Source organism: Pleurodeles waltl, chromosome 3_1 (assembly GCF_031143425.1).
Source record: "Pleurodeles waltl isolate 20211129_DDA chromosome 3_1, aPleWal1.hap1.20221129, whole genome shotgun sequence".
Taxonomy (NCBI): Eukaryota; Metazoa; Chordata; class Amphibia; order Caudata; family Salamandridae; genus Pleurodeles; species Pleurodeles waltl.
The window spans coordinates 1,560,954,310-1,560,980,856 of NC_090440.1; positions in this window are offsets into that span (position 1 = coordinate 1,560,954,310).

Consider the following 26,547-nt stretch of genomic DNA (forward strand, 5'->3'; position numbering starts at 1 on the left):
TCAGGGCCAGTGGGGTGTTCTGTCCGTACGCGTAGACCTTTACACTTTCCTTCGTTAGCGTTGGGATCGGTTTCATCCGGCAATGCTCTTCTGCTGCTAGGAGGTTGATGGACGCTCCTGTGTCCACCACTGCGATTGTCTTGTGTGTGCCCATTCGGATCTGACACCTTCGCAGTTTGGCCTGCCAAGAGTGGGTGTGTTTGGCTGTGAAAAGGGTGTGAACTAGGTGTACCATGGTTTCGTCATCGTCCATGTCACTTCCAGGCTCTGACTTATTTGACGTTGCACTTCCTGTCGCAACATTGACTGACGCATTCCCAGTTCTGATTCTTTTGGATCTGCAGACGTTTGCGAAGTGATTTGTTTTCCCACAGCTGGAGCATATCCTGCCTCTCGCTGGGCACTCCGAGGGTTTGTGTTGGACTCCCCCGCAGTACCCACATTGTCTGGCGTGAGTCTTGTTCGGCCGTTGTTTGGATCTTTTCGTGGGTGCCGTGATCGCATTAGCTGTCTCTTCTTTTATGGGTCGCTGTAAGGCTGCCTCCATGTGGGATGCGCGGGCCCGTGATAGTTCTTTCGTGCCCCCAATTTGCAGGATGTCTGGCAAAGGCTTTCCGGATTCTTCTAGGATGCGTTCCCTGAGCTTTAAGGAGGCACATCCCTGGATGAGTTGTCCCCTCACCTCTTCCGTCTCATCATTGAACCGGCAGGTGCTGGCTAATTCTCTCAGCCTCATATGAAATGCATCCAGTGATTCTTCTGCTTGTTGTCTGGCCTGCCTGAATATGAATCTCTCATAGTCGGTGTTGATCATTGGCTCAAAGTGCCTGTTTAATGCAGCTATGAGCGTTGTGTGCATTTTTGGGGCTTCTTCCGCGAGGTTTTTGGATATTTTGGATATGTCTCTCCCTCCTATATGGATGAGCATGGCATGCTTCTGGTCATTTGCTACCTTCGTGGCTTCGAAGAAGAGTAGTATTCTTTCCACCCACTCCTTCCATCTAGGGGCTTGAGCAGAGGGGGCCCCTTCGACGATGAATGGCTCTACTTGGGGGATGGCAGACATGGTGGCTGGTTGGACCAGGGTGATGTTACAGCGCCAGACAGGCGTTGTTTTCCCCTTTTTATATATATATATATATATTTTTTTGTGTTGGTGCTGCTAGGCTTCATGTTATGGGTGCAGGGTGCAGGGGGCTTCACTGTACTCCCAGTTTTTTTTCTTCCAGGTGCAGTCTTTTAGGGGTTTGGCCTTGTGGGTGGGATCCTGTGATTAAGATTCAGGATCCCACATCAGCATAAAGAGTCCTCAATTACTTGGTTGCTAGGCTTGTTCCAGGAGGCCAGGAGTGAGGATCAGCGAAGAAAATGGGAAACAGAGAAAGTGAAAAAAAATAAACGGCACGAGCACCGCGTGATGTGCAGCCGCCGCTTTGATGTGCCTGGATCGTGTGAGTGATTGCACCCGCCGCACGAGCACCGCGTGATTTGCAGCCATTGCGGGGCAATCCTTGACATGTGGAGTCGCCCTCCTCGTCGCCAATGTGGTGTTGGGCGGCCCGCGACCGCTCCCGACACTGTAGCGCGATGCGCGCAGGGTGAAACAAAAGGACGCGGACACAGATTTACTTGTTTGCCCGCGTGGTTGGCTGCGGCCTGGTTTAGAACACCAGCGGTCCGGCGTACTGCTTTCGGACCGTGGTGCTGCTCCAACTGGCCTCCCCGACCACGCCATCTTTATTTATGCCCCTGGGCCGGAGGCCTCGGGGTAAACCATATTTTACACTTATGGAGGTGAACTCCACCTCCAACATCCGGGGACTACCTAAGTCGAACGTACTTCGGTAATCCCCCCATCAATGAGAGGTGTCGGCTGATCGGTTACGTCACCAACCAGCGACACCACAATGTTATACTGATAAAAATACATGACCGCATCCAGTGCAACGGGCAGTGCAAAAACAGAATTATCATTGTTACTTACAAACAACAAAGCCCATTGCGATTATCAGAATATAAGTACTAGCAGAAGTCTGTGTTTTTAGATTGTTTATTCAGGAAAAACATCTGGGTTTCACAAACTGGAGCGATCCCCATCAAAAATGTATGTTATCCTAGAGTGAGTGCACACGTGCAGCTGGCCTCCCAGGTAAAGGGTAATTCACTGATATGAGACACTTAGGCCCATATTTATAATTTTTTAGCGCCGCATTTGCGCCGCTTTTTGAAGCAAAAACGGCGCAAACTTACAAAATACAATTGAATTTTGCAAATTTGCGCCGCTTTTGCGTCAAAAAATGACGCAAATGCGGCGCTAAAAAAGTATAAATATGGGCCCTAAATTGAGACATTACATATCTGAAAATATTGTAGTGCTATGTTTCTTGCCTCCTTTTGGGACACTGCTTGCCTCCCTCCCCTGAGTCAATTCACAGCTATTGTCAGGTCTTTACGTTAGCGTTCAGGGGTGCATCACCAAAAATGAGCGCCTAGCCATATATCTTTAAGCCCAGCTTGTTTGCATTTAGAAGAACATGTGTTGCTAAAGAAGTGTCAGTCTGTTCACTCCAATAAAATAATTCACAAGTAAAGAAAGTAGGGCACAAAAATACACAATCTTCTTGAAAATTGAAGTTTATGTTGAAGACATATTACCGAACTCAAAGGCACTCATTTTCTTGCCCTAAAAAGCATTTAATGCTGAATTGGCAAGACCAGCTTATAGACATTGTAGGTGTCTGGACTAGTGTTAAAAAAATCCAGTCACTTCACTGGTTTCTAGAGAGAATTTCACCTAGCCTTGCGATAAAATTAATTTAATTCGAACGTGTGCAACAAAACACTGAGGCCCATATTTATGCTTATTTAGCACCGCATTTGCGCTGCTTTTTGATGCAAAAATGGCACAAACTTACAAAATACAATTGTGTTTTGCTAGTTTGCGCTGCTTTTGTGTCAAATAATGACGCAAATGCAGTGCTAAAAAAGTATGAATATGGGCCTGAAAATTAAACTGCACATTCATTTACATTAAGAATGCACTGATACGACGTTCTATTAGACGTAATTCACTTTAACTAAATTATCTCGATCAATTTAACTCAATTAGAGACGTCCCTTCGAATTTACTTTTTTGGATCATTTCTATAAAAGAGTACCCCTTTTTATTCGGTTTACTGTTTTCATTAAAACGGTATATTTATGCAATACCTTGCTCTATTTTTATTTTTTTAATGTTTTTTGCCTAACTTTTATTTTTATTTTTATTTTGAAAGTTTAAATCACTTGTCAAACTAGAGAGAGCAAAGCAATGATGGAAAGTGAACAGCATTTTCACCGAAGGCTGTGCATTCTTTCCACGTTACAGGCGTCCTTACCTCTGGCAGACTGGATGAGGAGTGAGGTAAAGCTGTTTACCGATAACACTACTCCTTAATCGCTGAAGGAGTTGAGGCTGAACGTTTGTTTACTTTGTCTGGGAAAGGGTAAAGACGCTGCAGTTATTACTAGAGCTGAAGTGTAAGCCCCAGCCTCTGTTGACTGGACTCCTGGTCACTTGACCTTTTCCAGAGGATAAATGTCTATTTCCCAGGGGAATTACGGGTCTCTTTTCAATGTACATGCAAAATGTGTAATTTTTCTGTTATTCGAAGTTATACGAAGTGATACAAATACCTATGAAAATATAGTTCATTTATCAGCCACCAAACGCTCGTGTTTCTCTAAAGGCTGCTCACTTTTTAACGTAAATCACTGCTAATCTATATTTGATTTCAAAATGTAATACGATTGCTAAACTCATACTGGCTAGGGACTAAAATCTATGGACTCTTAAGATTCACCTGGTACTACTTTGTACTCCGCTCCAAACGTGCTTATACCTTTCCAAAATGCTTATACTTGCACCTGGGGTTTTATATCGACCATTGTTTATCATACTCCTGCGACAGTATCATATACATGCACTCTAAAATAAACCGCTTTAATATCCTGATAGGTTATGTCCAAGCTATAGAAGAATCTAAAGAGATATGCAGTTGTTGCATACTATAAAGTGGTTCATTTTCTAAGGGATAAACTGGTTCCTGCCGTACATTAAAAAGGACATAGCAAATCATTGAGGAAGCCCTGACCATGTAGAAGAGCAAGGCCTTTTTATGTAGAGTACAGTGCTTCAAACTAACTGCATGATTTTGAGACATTTCCATTTTATGGGATTCATGCTTTTTAAGTTTTCCTTTAAACATGCATTCCACCCATCAATAGGTTCCTGTTCCTATAAACAAATCCCTCTAACCCATTCACAAAAATTATGAAATGCCATTGTTTGTCTTTGAAAATGTGAAATGTGAGTGGTCTAAAACTGTACATCAACCGGTGCTCCGCTGATGCATAATAACCAGTAAGCACCTGATACCTGGGATCAAGGATTCCCCTGTGTGGCATCAGTCAGCACACACCTGAAGCATTTCAGCCACTGTTTCCTTCAGTTTGCATTATTTAGTACTTCCTGAAAAACGTCTCTATCACTTCCCAGTGCACATCATTCTGTGCTCCCCTACAGTCCAGTATTCTATGTTGTTCTCTGTTGAACACATGTACACCATGAACATTGATGTTTGCATGAGTTTACTATATTTAAACCAGACCTATTGATTTTGCCAATGCTTTATTTATTCCTGATACCACCTGCACACACACAATGTCTCTCACCCATGCTTACATCACTGTTTCTCTTACACACACTTTGTAAAACACACCATGTTCTTAGACACACAAGCACAGAAGAACATCATAGTGGTGGTAATGGTGATGTTAATGATTGTGCTAGTGGTAATGTTGTAGTCATGGTGGTAATGGGGGAAGTAATGGTGATAAAAGTAACAGTAATTGGGTCATAACAGTGATAATGATGGTGGGAATGGTGATGTAATGGTTGTGGTAGTAAGGGTGGTTGTTAGAGTGGTGGTGGAATGATATATGGCATTTGTGGTGGTGGTGTTAGCGTTAATTGTGGGAGTAATGTATTGGTGGTAGTGGTGGTGGTAAAGATGATGGTGGTAATGGTGGTACTGATGGTCATAATTCTGCTTGCAATGTATTTTTTGTGTGTATTGGTACGGCAGTGTTAGTAATGGTAGCGGTGGTAGTAATGGTAGCTGCAATTGTAGTGGTGATGATGGTAATGTTGGCAATGGCTATGGTAATGGTGGCAAGAGTGGTAAGGGTGGGAGTGATAGTGGCACTGTTAGTGAGGCATAGGACTGGTATTATCTCAAAAGGTTATGCACTGGCTTTGTATAACCTTTGATTTACATTACCATGCAAAGAGTCTGCAGGGTAGTCTGCATACGAAATGCTTGGCTGGAATGAGGATTAGGGGGCTGCTGGGAGCTCAGTAATGAAATGAGAAGCCCAGCAAACATGTCACAGTAGCTCTCAGAGTTGACAGAGCACTACCGTAAGCGACAGTGAAGAGATCACAAAGTGAGTGGGGTAGCACAGTAGGCGGGATCCTTGAGCCACCAGAAAGTGATGACAAACAGTAGAAGATGGGACCACCTTTAACCATGGTTACAAGAAAGGTGAGGCAGAGCACGTGCCAGTTGGGATGGCTTGTCAGATATTTTGGGGTCAGACCATCCCAATAAATGCTTTAAAAGAGTTTAATGCTTTGCAAAGAAATACCAAAAAAGTTCTATCTGTTATCAATGCACTTATGAGATAAAAAAACTGAATGTGCGATCACTGTGTGTACTTTTAGTAAAAATGGATCCTCATGACTCAAAAAAGATAATGGATGAGGGGGCTGACCCAAAACCCACTTTTTCTTTTCTTATATTGGAATCAATAGGTCTTGCAGACATCTATGCTGTCACACCAGACCAACAAATAGCCTATCCTCACTAAACATCAACTCATGCCAAGATTGGTGAAATTTTGTTCAGCGGTTTTGCATCTGGGGAGAGTGAAAATTCTGACAGTCTTTAAAATGGTAACGAGTACTTTGAGATCTCACCTGATAATGTGCACAACAGGATCTGCATGCAAGGCCTGGGTCTTACAAAAAGTTTAAAAGGTGGTGCATTACTGTCAGCAAGTAGATATATTTCTCCATAATACATAACAAAGAAAAGCTGATAAGAGTTAAACTCCATAGCAGTAAGCATCCTCACACACATTCTTGTAGATGCAAGACAGGAGATATAATAAAAAAATATTAAGAGCCACAAATATCATGTCTTGAATATTGTGATTTAAAAAATATTGTGGCTCAGAATATCACATGCGAGATTATTGTTTTATGAAATATGTTTTAATATTGTTGTTAAAATGTGTATTAATATCATTGTAATTTACACAGTTTTTTAAGTGAGTTTTCTGTATTTATTTATTTCAGTTAATTTGCTTTATTATTAAATTGTTTATTTTTTTAGTAGATTTTGAAGAGTGGGGTGTTGAAATTTTATGGAAAATATGTAAATTTTGAAATATTTGGAATGCTTAAATTATTTTTATGATATTATATATACATATATAAATTGTTAAATACTTTCATTTATAAATATGTAAACTCAAGCATTTATATTTAATATTAAAAATGCAAACTTTGTTTTATAATTGTTTATTTATTGTAATTTGTTGTATAAAAATTGGTCAACCATTTTGTCACTTGGTAAACTACTTATATATTATTTAAATTATTTAACTTACTTGCATTTATTTCATTTTATTGTTTTTTAAATTAAGATGTTTTTGTAATTTGTTTATGTTATTTGATTTAACATTCTAAAACTAATATTTTAGACATTTGTATTTTATTATATATTGTAGTTATTCATTTTATAATATAGTAAGTCATTGTTATTTATTCAATATTTTGGTAGTTATCACAATTTATATTCTTTATTTTGTGTGTTTTATTTGGGATAATTAAACTTCATTTATGTAATGTATTATTTTTAGTGTAAGGTATATCATACATTTGTAGTAATAGTTAATCCTTACATTAAAAAATATGGCACTTCCCTTAAAGTCTTTTAGTTTGGAGTGGGAATAGTAAATTGTACCTACCCCCAAGTTCTAGCACTTTCCCCTGTGTGGTTAAGTTTGGAGTGGGAATAGTAAATCTTAACCCCTCAAAATCCAACACTTTACCCAACGTGTTTAAGTGTGGTGTGTGAAGAGGACATATGAACACCTCAAACCAATACATTCCCCAGGATATTTAAGTTTGGAGTTTTATATACATGCTCTAAACATCTTTTTTAATATACTCCAATTTTACTGTACAGTATCAATCAATAATTAAAACGTGCCTTTTTGGACTAAGGTTTTATTTCCAAGAATTATCTAATTCAGAATAATTGTGATTACATACATGATATAGAGGGTCATTCTGACCCTGGCGGCCGGTGGCCGCCAGGGCCACCGACCACGGGAGCACCGCCAACAGGCTGGCGGTGCTCCAATGAGCATTCTGACCGCGGCGGTTCAGCCGCGGTCAGAAGCGGAAAGTCAGCGGTCTCCCGCTGACTTTCCGCTGCTCTTTGGAATCCTCCATGGCTGCGGAGCGCGCTCCGCAGCCATGAGGATTCTGACCCCCCCTACCGCCATCCAGTTCATGGCGGGAAAGCCGCCATGAACAGGATGGCGGTAGGGGGGGTCGCGGGGCCCCTGGGGGCCCCTGCCGTGCCCATGCCAATGGCATGGGCACGGCAGGGGCCCCCGTAAGAGGGCCCTGAAAAGTATTTCAGTGTCTGCCTTGCAGACACTGAAATACGCGACGGGTGCCACTGCACCCGTCGCACCTTCCCACTCCGCCGGCTCGATTACGAGCCGGCATCCTCGTGGGAAGGTCGTTTTCCCCTGGGCTGGCGGGCGGTTTTACTGGAACCGCCCGCCAGCCCAGGGGAAAACTCGTAATACCCGCCGCGGTCTTTTGACCGCGGCGCGGTAATTTGGAGGGCGGGATCCTGGCGGGCGGCCTCCGCCGCCCGCCAGGGTCATAATGAGGCCCATAGTGTGCGCACATTTATTTTTAAACATTATTATTTTGAAAAACTCAGAACTAATTGGTTGTACATTTTTATCAGTATACATTTATACATATAACTTGTTTCTACTTTTTTAAATATAGAGACACAGTATTAAAACAATTGTAACATGTTTGAAGTGTTTTATAAACATTAATAAATAACATAATTTGTTTAGATTGATTTGTTTGGGGTGGTAATATTTTTTGTTGGTCTTCAGTTCAAGTAAGGCGATTTTAAACTTGTTTTATAGGGGTTAGTGATAGAGCTGAGATGTTTAGACTTCGTTAAGCTAGTCTTTGTAATGTTGTTTTACTGTATATATTGCAGGGTGTTATGTGTTAGTTACAGTAGTGTGGTAGGTCTTAATGTGAAATGTAAAATTTTGTTTATTTTGTATGTGTGTTCTTTGTGTTTAACACTGATTTTATACAGGTTTTACTGTGCTTTGGTTTGTTCTAGGGTTGTGAGTTATTTTGAGTAGGATTATATGATTTCAACTTTACAGGTTTGTAACCTGGATGTATTTTTTTTCAAAGAAAAAGACTTGATTCTTTTTTTAACTCATATTATTTTTCCTTGATTTTTTGGTTTTCCTTTAGTGCTGTTTATTTTTATTCTAATCTTTCAGTATTTCGATGACTTCCTTAAAAAATTGGACTCAGACTGGACTTATACTGGATGTTTTATTTTTCTCTGGATTATGTTTTGCATTTGTTTAGGAATATTACATGAGACTCAGAAGAGGGTTGAGAAGGCTAGACTGTTTGTTGTACCCAATGAGATTAACAGACTGCCATGGGGTGTCTGATCATTTCATAGGAACTTCAAGTGCGGTTGCAACTCAACTGGAAAATCTGATCCTTGAGCATAGCTTAAGAATTGCAAATGGCAGCACTAGTTTTGATATCCCTCCTAAGCCGACCTTTAAGAAAGGTCTTGTAAAATCTCATATTGATTACCTCTTGCTGGATCAGGAAGCGTGGGCCTCTCTACCTGACATGGCTGTTGTCCCCAGAGCAGATAGCAACCATGATGCCTTCACAGCAGTTTTGCTTATAAGCTGTAACCTATCTCCACCTTACAATATGACCCTAGAAGAGGCAATCAATAGTAGGAGAAGTGTCAAATGGGCAGTAGTCATGGATAATAAAGCCATCCAAACCCAAATTTATGAGCTATTTGCAGACAACTCAGCGGAGGTAACTAATATGAGAGGCTGTCAGCCAGAAATGGTCCCTGTGCAGTTAATACAACAACTAAGGCCCTGGTTCTGTAAAGACAGGAAAAGAGGACACTCCCTCATACTAAGGATTACAAGAATATTAAGATGAAGCTCTTGGAAACCTTGAAGAAGAGCATTAAAACACAAATAACTTCTGCAAGAAATTATTATAAGTCTATTTTATTTAAAGCGAAAAAGAGTTTGGAGACGGATCAATGGGATGAGCTTACTAATGCACTTAAGAGACTTAAGAGTAAGAACACTTTGGATTTTGGAAATTGGTAGCATCCAAATAAAATTAATTCATAATCATCTTGACACAGTAGTGCAGCCTGAGGAGTGGTTAGAACACTTCAGGGCCTTGTACAGTGAGAAGGGGTGAGAACATGCTGGGAACATATTGGAGGAGCACAATGAGGGGGTTGCCTTGATGCTCCAGCAGCTCAAACTAACTCTTTACAGAAGATGGATGAGACTGAGTTAGAACCCTCCTACTTCTCCCTGGAAGAAACAAGGGTAGCATTAATGCAAATAAAGAAGGAAAAGGCCCCTGGGCTTGATGGTCTTCTGGGCAACCTTTTTCTATCTCCTCCTGAGGTGTGGACGCCCACTTGGCTTGGAGCAGTTATTGTACCAATCTATAAAAAAGAGAGAAGGGACCTACCTTTTAACTGTAGACCTGGGTAAGGCCCAAAATATTTTCTGTAGACAGGCACTGGCGAAGCTACAATCTTGGGTCACAGACAACCATATTCTTGAAGACGTCCAGGCGGGATTTAGGTGCCATACTAGTACCCTTGATCAGGTCTTACAGCTTAAGCTGCTATGTTGGGAGTATATTACCCTAAAGAAACATCATTTGTATGTTGCCTTTATAGATCTGAGGTCGGCCTTTGAGTTAGCCCCAAGGGATAGGTTGTGGAAGGTAATTGAAGCTTACAGGGTCCCCAGTGAACTATTATGGAACTTAAGAGCTCTCCACACAAAACCATTCGCAAAAGTGAGGTGGGGATCTAACGGGCAAGATTCCGATCCATCAGGGGTAAAGTAAGGCTGTGTATTGGCTCCGACATTATTGATCCTTTATATTAATGGGGCAGTTAAATGGCTCTCCCAGTGTATGCACGATGCCCCTAAGCTAGCTGGAACTTCACTCCCAATATTAATTTGCAGATGACACCTTGTTCATTTCTAGAACCCCTATGGGTCTCCAGGCAGAGCTGGACTCTTTTGTAGCCTTTTGTTAGATGAGGGGCCTTGAAATCAACCCTCTGAAAACAAACTTTCTTGGTATTAATTCCCATAAATCATTCAAGGGGAGAATGGTAATTGAAGACTCCATAATATAACAGATCGATTATTTTGACTATCTAGGGGTCTAGCTGTACCACACAATGACCTGGACCTACCAAATATAACAGAGTAAAAACCTTCCTATGCAGGGAACCTACCCATTAGTAGGAACAAAAGGTTGTGGTTGGTGGGTGGTGTATCCAGTATTTCAGGTTTATAAAGCTGTAGCTGTACCTGTATCCACTTATGGGGCAGAAATCTGGGGATTTGCGGATGTTATGGCCCTCTTAGTAGCTGAGAACAATTTCATAAGGGGCTTATTTAAGAAGGGTAAGGGCACGCCCCTAGTCCAATTGAGTTTGGATTTAGCATTCAACCCTATTAACATGGATGTGACTGTGAAATCTTTATTGTACTGGGTAAAGCTGTGGACAAATGAGGAATACACACTCTATAGGGATTCCCTAAGAGATTTGATTTCCTGTGATTCAAGGGTAATTACGCCACATCAAAAAAATGTCAAGAGGCAGTGCAGGAAGTTGAAAATGATAGACCTTTGAAACTCTCCAGCAGCTGCTGCTAAGGGAGCCAGGCTGAAAGTGAAAAGTGCTTTTGGGAATTATGCCCTGGAACAGATTTGGTTCAACTATGGTAATTTCTAAATGTAAAATGCTCTCCAGCTTATGAGGAGTTTATGGATGAAATCTATTCACCCATTACCAAATGGCTTTATCTCCAATTTAGATAAGGGTCCATGACTTTAAGAACCGTAACAATGGGACAAGCAAGATCCTTCAATGTTTTGCCACTTCTTGTTCAAAAACAACAGATGATGGACCAAATGCAGAACAAATGAAGCATTCACCCCCAGTCACAGATCTGGGTTTAATCCATCAGTTTTTTTGCTTGCCATGCCATTCCAGTTTGGAACCAGCCATATGCAAATCAGTCTTGACCCTGTTCCCCATGGGAACAGTCCAGCCCGAACTGCCAGGCCAGGTCTTCCCTGAACCAGAAACAAGCATCCTGGCACCGGGTCTGGGTATCACCCTTCATCAGCCAAGCTAGCTTAAATCTGGTGGCATAGCAAGCACGGGACCCACGTCTGGGCACACCCTTCCCACTTGGGGAGACAAATGCAAAAACAACATATGATGGACGGAATGCAGAACAAATCAAGCATTCACCCTCATTCACAGATCTAGGTTTAATCCATCAGTTTTTTTTGTTTGCCATGCCATTCCAGTTTGGACCCAGCCATATGCAAATCAGTCTTGACCCTGTTCCCCATGGGAACAGTCCAGCCCAAACTTCCAGGCCAGGTCCTCCCTGAACCAGAAATAAGCATCCTGGGATTGGTTTCAGGGTATCAGTATAAATTGCAGCGCAGAAAATTGATAATTACGGTCTGTAAGATTCAGAGCACTAGGCACTATTGGGAGTCCCTGAGAATCCTTAAATATACAACAAAGGCTATGATAGTAGCCGCAGTAGACAAATACTTAGAGCATGGTGTATTAGATGGAGGGTGGTGCCCTAACAGTAATTTCATCTAATTTATTCTACAGACTGCGTTGTTAGAGTCTATAGAGGTATATAACCAAGTTGCGTATATTACTCACTTTGAATTGTATCACCGACCTTTGAGAGTCACTTGGTCAGATCTTGGCCTAGAGGTGGACCATCTCAATCCGTTATATATCCCTGGTAAGCCTCTTGGGCTTTACAAATGGGACATAATGGAAGAATTATCATTGTACACTCCTAGGCAACTAACATGGGTCAGGTGATTTTGGTATGGGTGGCAGATGACATATTTGAGCACTATTGCCTTTGAACATGTAGCTGGTTTATTTTTCTGCATAGACATTTTTAAAGATTTTACTCTAAGTAGCTCCAAATAATATATTCTGGAAGTGGACTGCCCCCATCCTCTATATACATATGGAAACCCTCTTGGGCTTCCAATTGTGATATAATTAAAGAAATTATAATTGTATGCTCTTAGGCAATCATCATGGGTTCGATGATTCTGTTCTGGGCAGCTGATGACTTACTTGAGAAGTACTGTTTTCAAAAGTGTATTTGCCCTATTTGTTTGCATATGTATTTTAAAGATTTTATCCTAAGCAGCTTCAAATAATACATTTCTCTTTTTGCCCTAATTATTATTATAATAATTAGGTGTGCATTTTATATGAACTGTTTTACTAATGTATATTCATATATTTATGTATGCTTTTATGGATTTTACCAAAATAAAGTAATTACTACTACTACTACTACCCAGATGTTTTATCTTTTCAAAGAAAAAGACTTGATTATTTTTTTTACTTATATTATTTTTCCTTGAATTTTTGGTTTTCCTTTAGCAGTGTTTATTTTTATTCTAATCTTTCAGTATTTTGATGGCTTCCTTTAAAATTTGGACTCAAAATGGTCTTACACTGGATGTTTTATTTTTCTCTGGATTATTTTTTGCATTTGTTTGGGCATTTGTTTGGGCTCTTTAGTATCAATATTTTTGGGATCATATTTTTTCAACTGACATTTCACTTACCAGGACTTCAGCAATTACATTTAAAGTATTATTTTATTGAATACATTGATGGTATTGAGTGAGCAATGTTATTTGTTTTGATCGTATTTGTCTACCTATATTGTATTTAGTTTGTGAAAAAAGTATGCTTTTTTGATGGTCCTCAAATATATATTTAGGAAAAGTAACTTTTAGAACGTTTGCTTCTTCCTAACTGAATCTCCTGGAGGATAATCTACATTAGCTTTTTGCCAGCTGTCAATCAAGTGCTTGACCCAAAAACCTCCACACCAGATAACTCTGGTTGACAAGTCATCCTGAATGAACAGGGATGACTCTTCTGAGCTTGGCTGAATATTCAGGGGAGGGGCTGTTACCATCCTGTTGGCACAACAGTGTTGATTATGTCTCACAGGTCTGTCTGAGGCACACATAAATCTTTTGCCTCATTGCAAGGGACCAAACAGGATCAGAACAAAATTCTTGTGTACCCCCTCTCCGATTGTTGAAGGACCCTGCTTTTGTTCTCCTACACATCTGACTCCTTGTTAGACTTGGCATCATTTGCATGGTCTCCCCTAACTTTTTGCCTCTACTTTGTAGGTTGGTTCTGTGTGCTGGACTCTGTTTTTGCTGTTTTGTTTGCTCTGAACACTACCACTGCTGACCAGTGCTAAAGTGTAAGTGTTCCCTGTATAAATATAAGTGTACATTGGCTTATCCATGATTGGCATATTTGATTTACCAGTAAGTTCCTAGTAAAGTGCACTAGAAGTGCCCAAGGCCTGTAAATCAAATGCTACTAGTGGGCCTGCAGCACTGGTTGTGCCACCCAGATAAGTAGCCCTATAAACATGGCTCAGACCTGCACTGCTGTGTCTGTGAGTGCAGTTTTAAACTGCTAATTCAACCTGGCAAGTGTACCCACTTGCCAGGCCTAAACCTTCCCTTTTTATACATGTAAGGTACCCCTAAGTTAGGCCATAGGTAGCCCCATGGGCAGGGTGCAGTGTATGTTAAAGGTGGGACTTGTACTTATGTGTTTTACATGTCCTGACAGTGAAATACTGCTAAATTTGTTTTTCACTGTTGCAAGGCCTAGCTCTCTCATAGGTTAACATGGCAGGCAACTGCCTTTAAACATGATTAAAGCGCAACTTCCCTTTGGAGCAGATAGCCATGTGGATTTCGGGGTCTCTGAGCTCACAATTTAAAAATACATCTTTTAGTGAAGTGGATTTTAAGACTGTATGTTTGAAAATGCCAAGTGAAAGTGAGCATTTTCTTGCTTAAACCATTCTGTGACTCTGCTTGTTTGTGGATTCCCTGTCTGGGTCAGTTTGACAGTTGGGCTGTTTGCATCTCTTCTCTAGAGAGTGACACAAAGGGAGCTGGGGTGCAACCTTCATATCCTAATGGGCCATCTGGGCAGAGGGGAGGGGAGGAATGGTCACTTACACCTGAAAGGGTTGTACCTGCCCTCACACAATACAGTCTACAACCCCCTGGGGTGTGTCTGGGTCCTGGCCTGGGCAAGGAAGGATCTTGTAAACAACAGAGACTTCTCTTTGAAGTAGGCCTACTTCAAAGGCAGAAAGGGGTGGAAGAAGAGCACACAAAACCCCTGGAAATCAGATTACTTCTGGAACCAAGAGGAACATCTGCCAAGGAGAAGAGCTTGAGAATATGGAGGAGGAGTACTGCTCCTTTGCCTGTGACTGTGCTTTGCTGGGTTGGCCTGCAGTAACTGCCTATGCCTGAGAGAGGACAAAGACTGACTTTTGTGTGACTTCCCATTGGTAAAGAATCTCCAAGGGCTTGAACTAAGCTTGCTTCTGGTTGTTGACGTCTCAGGGACATCAAAGACTTCTCTCTGCCAGCACCTGGGCTTTCTGCTGAGAGTCCTGCCTGCCAAGTGGTCCCTAACCTGTCTCTGGGCCCTTGAAAGGTGCAGCTGGTGGAAAAGGACAGAAAGCCATGCAAAGACCGCCTTGCAGGGAAGCGTTCGATGCACCACCAGCCTCGCACCTGAAAAACGATGTGCCGCCGGCCTCGTGGCTAACATCAATGCTCCACCTGCATTTCGACTGGAAGATCGATGGAACGTGGTTTCTTGAACCCTGCGACCGGATTTCGACGCAACATTGCTTGGTGCGGAAAATCAACGCAAAGGCTGCCCGGACCTGAGGTGCCCGTCCGGAACGACGTATTGCTCTCTTGCAGGAGAGAAGAAACAACTCACGCCGACCCAACCCGAGAAGGAACAATGCACGTTCTCGCTTGTGAGTGAGAAATTAACGCTTCGCTGGCCTTTTCAGATGCACACTCACCCGTGCGGCTTTATTTTAATGCTGCCCAGGTACCTTTGTATGCTTACAATGTTCTCACTGTTTTCTTAAGGATTAAGGGCCATATGTACGAACACATTTTCCCATAGACACAGAATGGGCAAAACTGCTTGCTACATCTGGCCCTTAGACTCTTATTCTTTTTAAAATTCATATCTTGACTTGTGTGTGTTAGATTTTTGTTGGTTTGGTCTTGTTTTGTTTAGATAAATATTACCTGTTTTTCCAAACCTGTGTTGTGTCATTGTGTAGTGTTTTCACTGAGTTACTGTGTGTGCTTGTACAAATACTTAGGGGCATATTTATACTCCGTTTGCGCCGGAATTGCGTCGTTTTTTTTTACGCAATTCCGACGAAAAACTAACTCCATATTTATACTTTGGCGTTAGACGCGTCTAGCGCCAAAGTCCATGGAGTTAGCGTCATTTTTTAGCGTGGACACCTACTTTGCGTTAATTATATGCAAGGTAGGCGTTCCCGTCTAAAAAATCGACTCCGAGGCATGTGCGTCAGATTTATACTCCCGGGCAAAATTCACACCCGGGAGTGGGCGGGTCAAAAAAAATGACGTACGGCCGCTTTTGCGCCGTTTTTTAGCGCCTGCAAAAGGCAGGCGTTAAGGGACCTGTGGGCTCTGAAGGAGCCCAGAGGTGCCCTCCCATGCCCCCAGGGACCCCCCCTGTCACCCTTGCCCACCCCAGGAGGACACCCAAGGCTGGAGGGACCCATCCCAGGGACATTAAGGTAAGTTCAGGTAAGTGTTTTTTTTTCTTTTTTTTTGTGGCATAGGGGGGCCTGATTTGTGCCCCCCTACATGCCACTATGCCCAATGACCATGCCCAGGGGACAGAAGTCCCCTGGGCATGGCCATTGGGCAAGGGGGCATGACTCCTGCCTTTGCTAAGACAGGAGTCATTTCTATGGGGGTTGGGAGTGAAAAAAAATGGTGCAAATCGGGTTGAGGTGCAAAAATTGCCTCAACCTGACTTGCCCCATTTCTTGACGCCCAAGCCCCATATCCCCCTACGCCGGCGCTGCCTGGTGTACGTCGTTTTTTTTAACGCACACCAGACGGTGCCGGCGGCTAACGCCGGCTAACGTCATTCAATAAATACGGCGCCCGCATGGCGCTTCAGAATGGCGTTAGCCGGCGCTAATTTTTTTGACGCAAAACTGCGTTAGCGCAGTTTTGCGTCAAAAAGTATAAATTTGGGCCTTAACACCTTGCTTCTGAAGTTAAGCCTGTCTGCTCGTGCGAAGCTACCGAGGGGGTGAGCGGGGCCTAGCTGAGGGTGATTCTCCTTTACCCTGACTACAGTGTGGGTCCTTTCTTGGACAGGGGGGAACCTGACTGCCAACCAAAGACCCCAATTCTAACACTCCTGTTTTGTTCTGGGTCCATAGATTGCTTCAAACTGGATTTTAGTGCTAGATGTGGTTGGAAATTGGTGTTTTCCCCTGTTTCCTTCTATACACATCCCCAGCTCTCTGAGCCCAAGTTTTCTGTGGCTGATGAATTCAACATCTTGCCATTGCCCTGGCACATGCCATTTGTGCCTGTTTGCAGTAAGACAAACAGTAACTATAGAAAAAGCGTGCAGGGTTGCCCCCCAGATAAATGTACCTCATTTGTTAGAAAATACAGAGGAATTGCACCATCCATTAGCTAGTGCCAACCATAAACGATGCACATTTAGCAACCTACCTTAGAACACTTTCTGGACCTATAGAAGATCAGAAGAGGACTGGACCTGTTGTCAGTGCCTCGAGAGCAGCCCTGAAGTACTGAACCTGCTTCCTCTTGTACCCAAGACAAAGAGGTTCATTACAAGAGTCAGTTGGCTGACTTTCAGTGTGTCTAATCGGATACAACAAACTGCAAAAGGCCTTCATCCTAATGTACCCAGCTAACCAATAGCAACTTGACCTAGACTGGGCCCTGTTGTTGGGTCAACCTGTGAGTCTCTAAATGCTACCACCTGAGGTCCCTGTGGGCCATAGAAGTGAACTTCTGTGGTTCTTTGGGAACCAGAAGAAAACTTGGAAACCTTTGAAAACTTTTTCAACTAAGGTTCAGCAGGACTGACTAGAAAAAGTATGTGACTAGCATTTCCACACCTAAAACAAAATGACTAAGACCCATTCTGTGTTAGGACTTGGGGTCACCTGGGGGTTGTATAGTGTGTGTAGTACAGGGATTGACCTGACTGCAACTCCAGCAGGTCTTGTTTCTCTGACTCTAAACACTAGATCAGTCTTCTCTTGTCCAAATGCCCCTGTTTGACAAATCCAAAATAAAGTATAATTACCTGGGAGTGATCAAGCACAGATCATGCACAAATCAGAGACATGTCTGTTCACATAGCTCCATCTGGACTTCCTAGCAGAAGATGAAATTATTGAGACAGGAATGACACCTTACCCAGTGTGTACAACAAGTCTTCCTAAGGCCTCAAGCTGCATCACCAGATTGACATTGGCAGCAAACACATTGACACAGCACTATGCACATAATGACTCCAGTCACATATACAACAAAGTCCGGGGTCTGCCTGCATCACAACCAACTAGGCCACCAAATGGTCAAATGCATATTTTGACTGCACTGTTGGCAAGATGTAATTTTCAGACCATCCTCCCAAGTGCAACTCATCTGCACATCTCAGCAGCTACGTGAGTCAAATTGGGTTGGCATGCTTCACACATGACATGGCAAATGACCCACTACCATGGTTACTTGCCACAATTGGATTAACTACAACTTAACTTTGTACATGGTCTCTACTTACTGAAACTACAAACTATTGGAGGTAGATGTCACAATACAACCAATAACATTGTAGGTTTTACATGAACAAGTTGAGCTGCCACTGGACACGCTAAGGCCATTTAATAGACTGCCACTATGCCCCCAGATGAAGCCCTCAGTGAATAAGACACTTCTGGACATCTGGACGTGGAGGATAGTTCTGGCCCATTTGGGCACCCTGGTCAGAGGGCAACAGTGAGTCTCATTGTGCCCACAAAGTCATCCCCCAGCCTTGTTGCATTGACATCACAGGTAACCATTCGTCCCCCAACCTGTGGCCCTAGCATACTGTCTACCATCTTGTGCACCCAGTCCTAGATCCTGAGGTGCAGTGCCACACTTCCGGCAATGAGGGTCCAGGAACTATTTCCTATGCCTATGGCAAGGGCGCTGGCCCGTGGGGTTAGGGTGTGTAGGACGGATGCCGTGGGCCAGCGGGGAGAGGCCACTGAGGCTTCTCTGGGTGAGGACACCATCAGTCACATCTAGGGGAGTCCCAAGGTGTGATGTGCCAGGTGTTGACAGAACTTCAGGAAATCAAGCAGCTACAGAGGGAAAAGCATCTGAACATACAAGAACAGATGGAAGCCCGCAATACCAACATTTCCTCCCTAACAGGGGTGTTGGGAACACACATACCACCCTGAGCAGCTTTTCAACACCAGTCTACCCCTTCCTTTTGTCCAACAGCAGCAGGCCCAGCAACATTGGTGCCAGCCACTGGAATGGAGGCCCTGGCAGAGGAACACCAAGGCCCAGACAACCCTACCTCTGTAGCAGCAGACCCCTCTCCACCCAAGCAAGGGCATTCAGCAAAGAATCCAGGAGGTGAGGAGGGCAAGACACCCACCACTGCCAGTAATAACCCTCTTCCTTAAGGTTCTCCTTTGTGTGTAACACATTCACTATGGACTGATCCTGAACCACCTACTGTAGGAGGCTGGCCTGGTTTGTAGTGGGTACTTGTTAATAGTGGGTAGACAGTGTATAGAAGCCAGGCTCTCTAAGGGTAGTGTGGATGAGCAGCAAAGGCCTAACTAGGAGACATGCAAAGCTTATGCACTACCACTGTAGGCACACAGTACTCACACATATGAAAGAAAATTCTCAGTGTTACCAAAATAAAGGTACTTTATCTTAGTAACACAAATGCCAAAAATACCCTAGAGACTATACTCCCATAGGTGGTAAATAATACACAAATTATATACACTAGTATGCATAAATAGCTGTAAACTCAGTTAGAAAACAGTGCAAATAGTGAAAATCACAATATTTAGAAATGGCCCTAGGGGGAACACAAACCATATACTAAGAAAGTGGAATGTGAAAGTCAGTTTCCCACCTAGGCAAGTGTAGTGTGTAGAGGGGCACAGGGAGTGTTAAAAAACACCAAAGGTAAGTAATAGAACCCACCCAGAGCACAGGAAAGCAGGAGTAAATTACAGTAACTTTCCTAGAACACACAAGAACACGAGAAAGAAGATAATGCAAGAACCAGAAGAGACTGCAAGACACCAACAGTGGATTCCTGGACCTGAAGACCTGTGGAAGAAGGGGACCAAGCCTAGGAATCACAGAAGAGTTCAGGGAGAACAGGAACCCCTGATAACCCGGATGAAGGTGCAAAAGAAGAACCCCCGGAGAAGAACAACAGTCAGTACTGCATTCAAAAAGATGGATATGGGTTCCTGGTTGGTGCAGATGATGTCAATGCCGGATGGATGATTGCAGTCTGGTTTGCATTGCTGGATTCCACCACCAAGCCTTGACACACACAAAGATTGCGGTTAGCAGACAATGGTGCTGCCGTGGGACCAGGAGGGACCTGGTGGACTCTACCCAGGAGGGAGAGTGAGAAGGGGCAGCACACAAAGGAGTCCCACAGCACAGGGACAAAGAAGGTGCAAAAGGAGGACCACACAGCACTACAACAAAGGGTCCCATGCCACCGGAGAACCATGCAGAAAACTGTGCGTTGCAGGAAGAAGTGCTGGGGGCCAGAGCTGCACAGTGCATGAAGAACTTTGTGGAAGGATGCCAACAAGCCTTGGCAACTGCAAAACATGCAGTGCAAGGGGGTACAATCTTGCGTGGGGAGGCAAGCTCTTACCTCCACCAAAGGTGGACAGTTGGACGTCAGGACCATCGCAACCACTTCAGTCTACCACCTGTGAGGCAGGATCCACGCAGCTCTTCGGGAGAGGGGACCTACACCGCCGGTCGTCAATGCAGAGAGGTGCCTGCTGAAGCGGGGGGGGGTGACTTCTTCACCCCAAGGGTGATTCCTTCATTCTTCTAGTTCAGGCTGAAGACAGGCTGTCCTCTGAGGATGCACAACTGGGAAACAGTTGCAGTTGCAGGCAGGAGCTGAAGATTTAATGTTGCAGAGGTCTTCTTTGCTTCTTTGTGGCAGTTTGTAGAGTTCCTGGAGGGTCCACATGCAGTTTCTTTGGTGAGAAGGTGAAGTAAAGGATGCAGAGGATTCCTGCTGGAGTCTTGCAATCCAAATCTGAAGAACCACCCAAGAGAGAGACCCTAAATAGCCCTGAAATGGGGATTGGTCAGCTACACAGGTAAGCACCTATCAGGGGACGGTAACACCCCTCTCCCAAAAGAAATCCTTTGTTCTGCCTTCCTGGGCTTGAGTTACTCAAGCAACGGGAGGGCAGAAACCTGACTGAGAGGTGGCAGCAGCTGGGGCTGCCTGGAAAACCTAAGAAGGCTGGAATGGCAATACTGGGGATCCTCTAAGGAGCTCCCAGAGTGCATGGAATCATACAACTAATTCTTGCTAAAGCATTGGGGTATGATTCCAACATGTTTAATACCAAACATGCCTATTTTTGAAGTTAGCATAATGTAGCTGGACATAGGTAGTGACCTTTGTCCACTACAAGTGTAAAATGGCATCCATCCTCACACTCACAAAGTCTGGGAAAATGGACCTGGAGGTTGTGGGGGTACCTCTGCTAGTGCAGGGGTGCCCTCACATACAGGTACTCTGTACCCTTCCCTCGGGGCTGGAGGGCATACAATAGGGGTGACTTATAAGTGACCTGGTGCAATGTAAATGGCAGTGAAAGGGTGCATGCACCTTTTCACACAGGCTGCAATGGCAGTCCTGTAGAAGCCTTTGCATGGGCTCCCTATGGGTGGCAAAAGAAATACTGCAGCCAATTGGGATCCCCTGGAAGCCCAATTCCCTGGGTACCTAGGTACCATATACTAAGGACTTATAAAGGGGCACCAGTATGTCAACTGTGGGTGAAATACTGGATTACCAGTATCCTACCACCATAATTTAAGGGAGAGAGCATAACTACTGGGGTCCTGATTAGCAGGATCCCAGTAGACACAGTCAAACGGGCCAAAAGTGGGGGTAGCCAAGCTAGAAAGAGGCTACTTTCCTACACCTACTGTTTCCAATGGGAGTAGTACTGTGGACTTTGGACTCCCAATGGCGTAGCATCTACTCCAATGATTTCATTCACCATGACTGACCCCTTTACATTTGATTTTTTGTTGTGTCATGTCACATATATTTTTGGGTAGTCATAGCTGCACAAGAAAATCAGCCTTCACTGACTCTTTATCTGCTGATTTTGATTTCATATTTAGCCATGTAGATATGTCAGACCATGTGAACCATAGAACGGTGATGTGTCAGACCATGTGAACCATACAACGATGATCCAATCTACTTGTTCAAGATGGGATATGTTGCATATACACAGTATCCAGCTCATGATTAAAACCCCCTCACAAACACACACATACAAGTGTCTGCTCAAACTAAAAATATTATTATAGTGTTCAGCACACAGGCTGTCAATTTCTCTGGACTATTGGAAATCAAAAACTATAGACTCATACTGACTAAATGAACATGTTGACAGATACAGAGCACCAGACTACAGAAGGAAGGGATTCATCAGACATTGTTCTGTTGAATAGGCAAACATTGTTGTGGTTTATCTTCAGCTTTTGCCTTATCACATACTACACCAAAGTAATTCAACATCACATAATCCAGAATACAGACAGATGGCAATCCAACAGTCCCTAATCACAGGGCCACCAGAATCCAATGCCCATGCATGTGGGGGCATGACCCAACATATGTCAGTGTTGTGGCATGGGCACTGTGGCCTAGAATGATGAAACACACTAACAGGTCAATACAGGTCATACAAAAAGAGTGTTTAGCCAATGTAAAGGAAAAATGACTTAGTCGTAAGCTAGCCCTATATATTTCATGCGCTCATGATGATACACATGAAGCATCAGGCACACCACAGCAACAGGTCCAATGAGCACTTCTGACCCTCCATCCAAAAACTGTGAAAGCTGTCTTGGCACAGGTCTCCTACACCCAAACTCTGTGACCTACATTACCTGGATCAATCTCTATCCACTTTGTATGTCAGAGCAGCATCACATACCTGCCAATGCCACAACTCTGAAATGCCTACATGAAGATGTCATGGTGAAGGTACCTGTACAACGAACAAAACAAGCAGTATAGGCTTGAATCCATACATGTGGCACAAGTCACATAGCAAGTATCTGGAAAACAAAGAACAATACAAGGAAACTGATACAAACAAAGCAACAACATCAAGGTGGAGAGGTTTCAAAAGCTATCACATCAAGCAGCTTTTGGTGGATTATTACAAAGTATTAGCTCCCTAGCTATACCCAAAAAGCTCTACTCCACACATTTTCACAACTACATTTAATCATACAGTCACAGTCATAACATCACAAGGCATACTTACGCTCATGAGAAGTAGCTGTGGATGACATGTTCTCACAAGTCAGCTCCTTCCTCTTCATCACTGTCATCCTCAGCTGGCATTTCAGGATTCTCGCAAGGTGGTAATACAGGCTGTCGCTCCTCTGAGATGTGCGGAATATTCCTCTGGAGGGTGATGATGTGGAGCATGCAGCATGCCACAGTGGTCTGACACACTTTACTGGGTGAGTAGAGTCCTGTCCAGACTCCTAAATCTGGTCTTCAGGAGCCCAAAAGCCCACTTCACTGCATGCCTTGTCCTTCAATGGGCCTCACTGAAGCAAACTACCCCTGACATAGTTGGATTCCTCAGCAGCATCAATAACCAAGGACTGTTTGGGTATGCTGAGCCTCCTGTTAAGGGATGGGACATAAGTGAACCAAGGAGTCCCTCACTTCATGATTGTAGCACCTGACAATGCTCACACACAATCAGGATAGCCATGACTTACCAACCAGCCAGGCCCTCCCTGGGTGCAGTTTTGACATCAGGTGGGGTATGCTCCTGTTCCGCATTATACTAACTAAGAGCACCGGTGGCAATGCATTAAGCTCGGACATCCCAAGTTGTACCTCAGTTGAGGGAAATCTAGTAAATCCACAGAATATAATTTGTGTTGGTGCCATCCTGGTAGTCACCCTGCCACCTGGGATCAAGATGCTGGATTTTGGGGATACCCCCACTCCAGCGATACCATGCTGCATACTATGGAAGCTCAATTTTCATGGAAGAAGCAGCTGTAAGCTCGTAGTTAGTGTTAGTCGTGATTTATTCTTCATACTTTTTGCATCACAAAATGACACCCAGTATACACAGGCAGCCGACATGTGTTTCATCATAACGACTTTATCAAGACTGCAAGAATAATATATTAAAAAATCTACATTAACTGCTGTGGATGACAACAGGATAGTTAGAGTATAACTACTCCACACCTTCCACATACTCAATACCATCCGAAGTAGTATAATAACCCAAGGTGGTTCTGTTCCACCAGTCAGTGCTGGTGTTGTCAAGTGATGGAGCGAAACAAAAAGAAGAAAGATGTCGAAACACACTCATGTACCAGTGTCCCTATTTCATAAAGTGAAAATCTGAAATATAAGTGAAAAGTTCCACGAAGGTGTGATAAGCAAGTGGTAGTGATAGATGACCAGAGCTCGCTTGCAGAAGAGAACCAGTGCAAAAGAGAAATAGACAATAGTCCAGCAGGTGATAGGGCCCCTGCCTTCTCTCCAGAGGAACTGGAAAGGCTTGATAATGAGATCCTTCCCCTGTATGGACAGTTCTATGGTTCACCAGAAAAGCAGGTCAGTCCCTCATGTGCATAATTGACTGTGTTCAACACCATAATTTTCCTCCTCACAGGCCACAATGTGCCCCTGTGTGCTAGTTAGACTTGTTGTGTGCCTGTTGTTGCAGTCTGTGTGGCATCACTAGGATGTACAGGTATTGTTGACCAGTACTTTATGTTGTGTTTGTTCACATAGTGTTGTGTGACGTTTTTTTGTGGTCCTATATCTTGCTTGCGTTGAATGCTCGTAACTGGACAAGGAGACCTCACTGCTATCTAATGACATCTCTTTCTTCATGAAGGTTGTAAATGTTGGACAACATGTATGTGCATGACACCATGAACTGTGTATGCATATTGTCTGAGTAATACGAAGATCTAGTAAGTGATGTGTACAGGACCACATATCTTTCAACCCACATCTGGGCTGGCAAGACTGGTGTCTGGAAGGAAAATCATGACTCACTCTGCCTTTCAGGTTGCCACACAAACCACATGCCACATTGCTGATGGCTACATGATGTACTGCCATGTTTGGAAGTCATGGAAATGTGAGTGTCATGTAGGTTCTGTATGTTGATCCTACAGAAACCAGAGCCTGTCAGAAATGGACCTGATCTTGGCTGTGGGAGGGTCCTTGTGGCTATGCAACTGTGGCAACATGCCCACTCCCTGTACACCAGCAGATCCTGTCGTGCACAATATGATGCTGTAGTAGCAAAACAAGCCCTTAATGCCTCAGTCCATTGACTAGATCAGAATGGGTACTGTGGTACATTTCAGAAGTAGTCCATATGCGCATTTTGCATCATTGTCAATGTGTGCCTTTGACTCATGACAACTCCCTTTCTCCCACAGCTCTGTTGTCACCCTCAAATAGATCATAACTGTACAGTACAGGCTTATTGAATGAGTGACAGTACCACAGTGCAGACAGAGTGTTGATTCTTTGGAGGCCATGGCATGTGGGTCAGTAGATTGGTCACATAGCAGAAATTGCATAATGGGTACCGTTGTATGTTGAATGCCATCTCTGTAGGATAGACACATATGTCCTAAGGAGTGTTCTGTGGTACAGGTACATACCACAGAACCACCACCCCCGAAGTGGTATGAGTCTGCATTTGGTAAGCCAGAGGTCTACACATACAAGACACTTTATGTACCTACCAGGACTGACCCTTTATTGTCACTGTTGCAGAGTGTGAATGTGTTGGTCCATTCAGGCCTAAGGAATTTACCCTTCAGAAGTCACATATGTGTGTAGTTTTCATTCTGGTCACATTATAGTAAATTTTGCTGCAGCATGGGCTACCTGATGTCAATAGGCTTGCTCAGTCATTGTACGCCATGAGAACGTTAGTGGGCCAGTCTGTAGATGTATACAAATGTCTGTAGTCATGTCCCTGTACCTATTGGATTGTGTTTTTTACACTAGTGGCGTGTTGACAAATTGAACATTTTTAGTTTGGTGTTTCTGACCTGTGTGACACAACCATTTGAGCCAAAACCTATGAATGTAATCTCTCGATTTGTCTCTTGCATCATACAGGTAAGGACCTATCAGAAGAAGGAGATATAGAGAGCCATCGCTGGACCTCTGGGGGTCCACAGCTGGCAGAGCCCCTCTGTCGCAAGATGTGGGAGGATCTGAGACACTGGGCCCGGAATATCACAGAGGTCCAGCTGGGGCTGTCCTACCAATGTGGGCAGGGCGCACGTCAGACCATGGCTCCCCATACATGTGATAGAGCACACATTGTTCTTTGGGTGAGCTGCACATCAATATTTTCCTTTGGTAAGTGGGGAATGTCCATAGATATGATTTGTGTGCCGTGACTGTTATCAACATTCCTTGTGCCTACATGTTAGCATATGTCCCTTTCTCTTTTGACAAAATGTGTACACTGCTGTTTCATGCATGGTCTACCTATGTTTATGGGATGATTTCTGTATCACCTTACATATATGTGCATGCCAACCTGTGTTTGGAATAGGACATTTGCAATGGGGGTACATTTCATGTGGTGTCATAGGCAGGAGTGTGTCACCATTGACTGTTGGCTAACACATACCCTCACCCATCATTGCATGTCATTTGGCATGTACAACTGAAGAAGCAATGAGGGACATAATATGTATGACTACATTTCCTAGCCATAATGTGCATTTCCATGCCATTGATGTGCCATCATGTGGGAAAG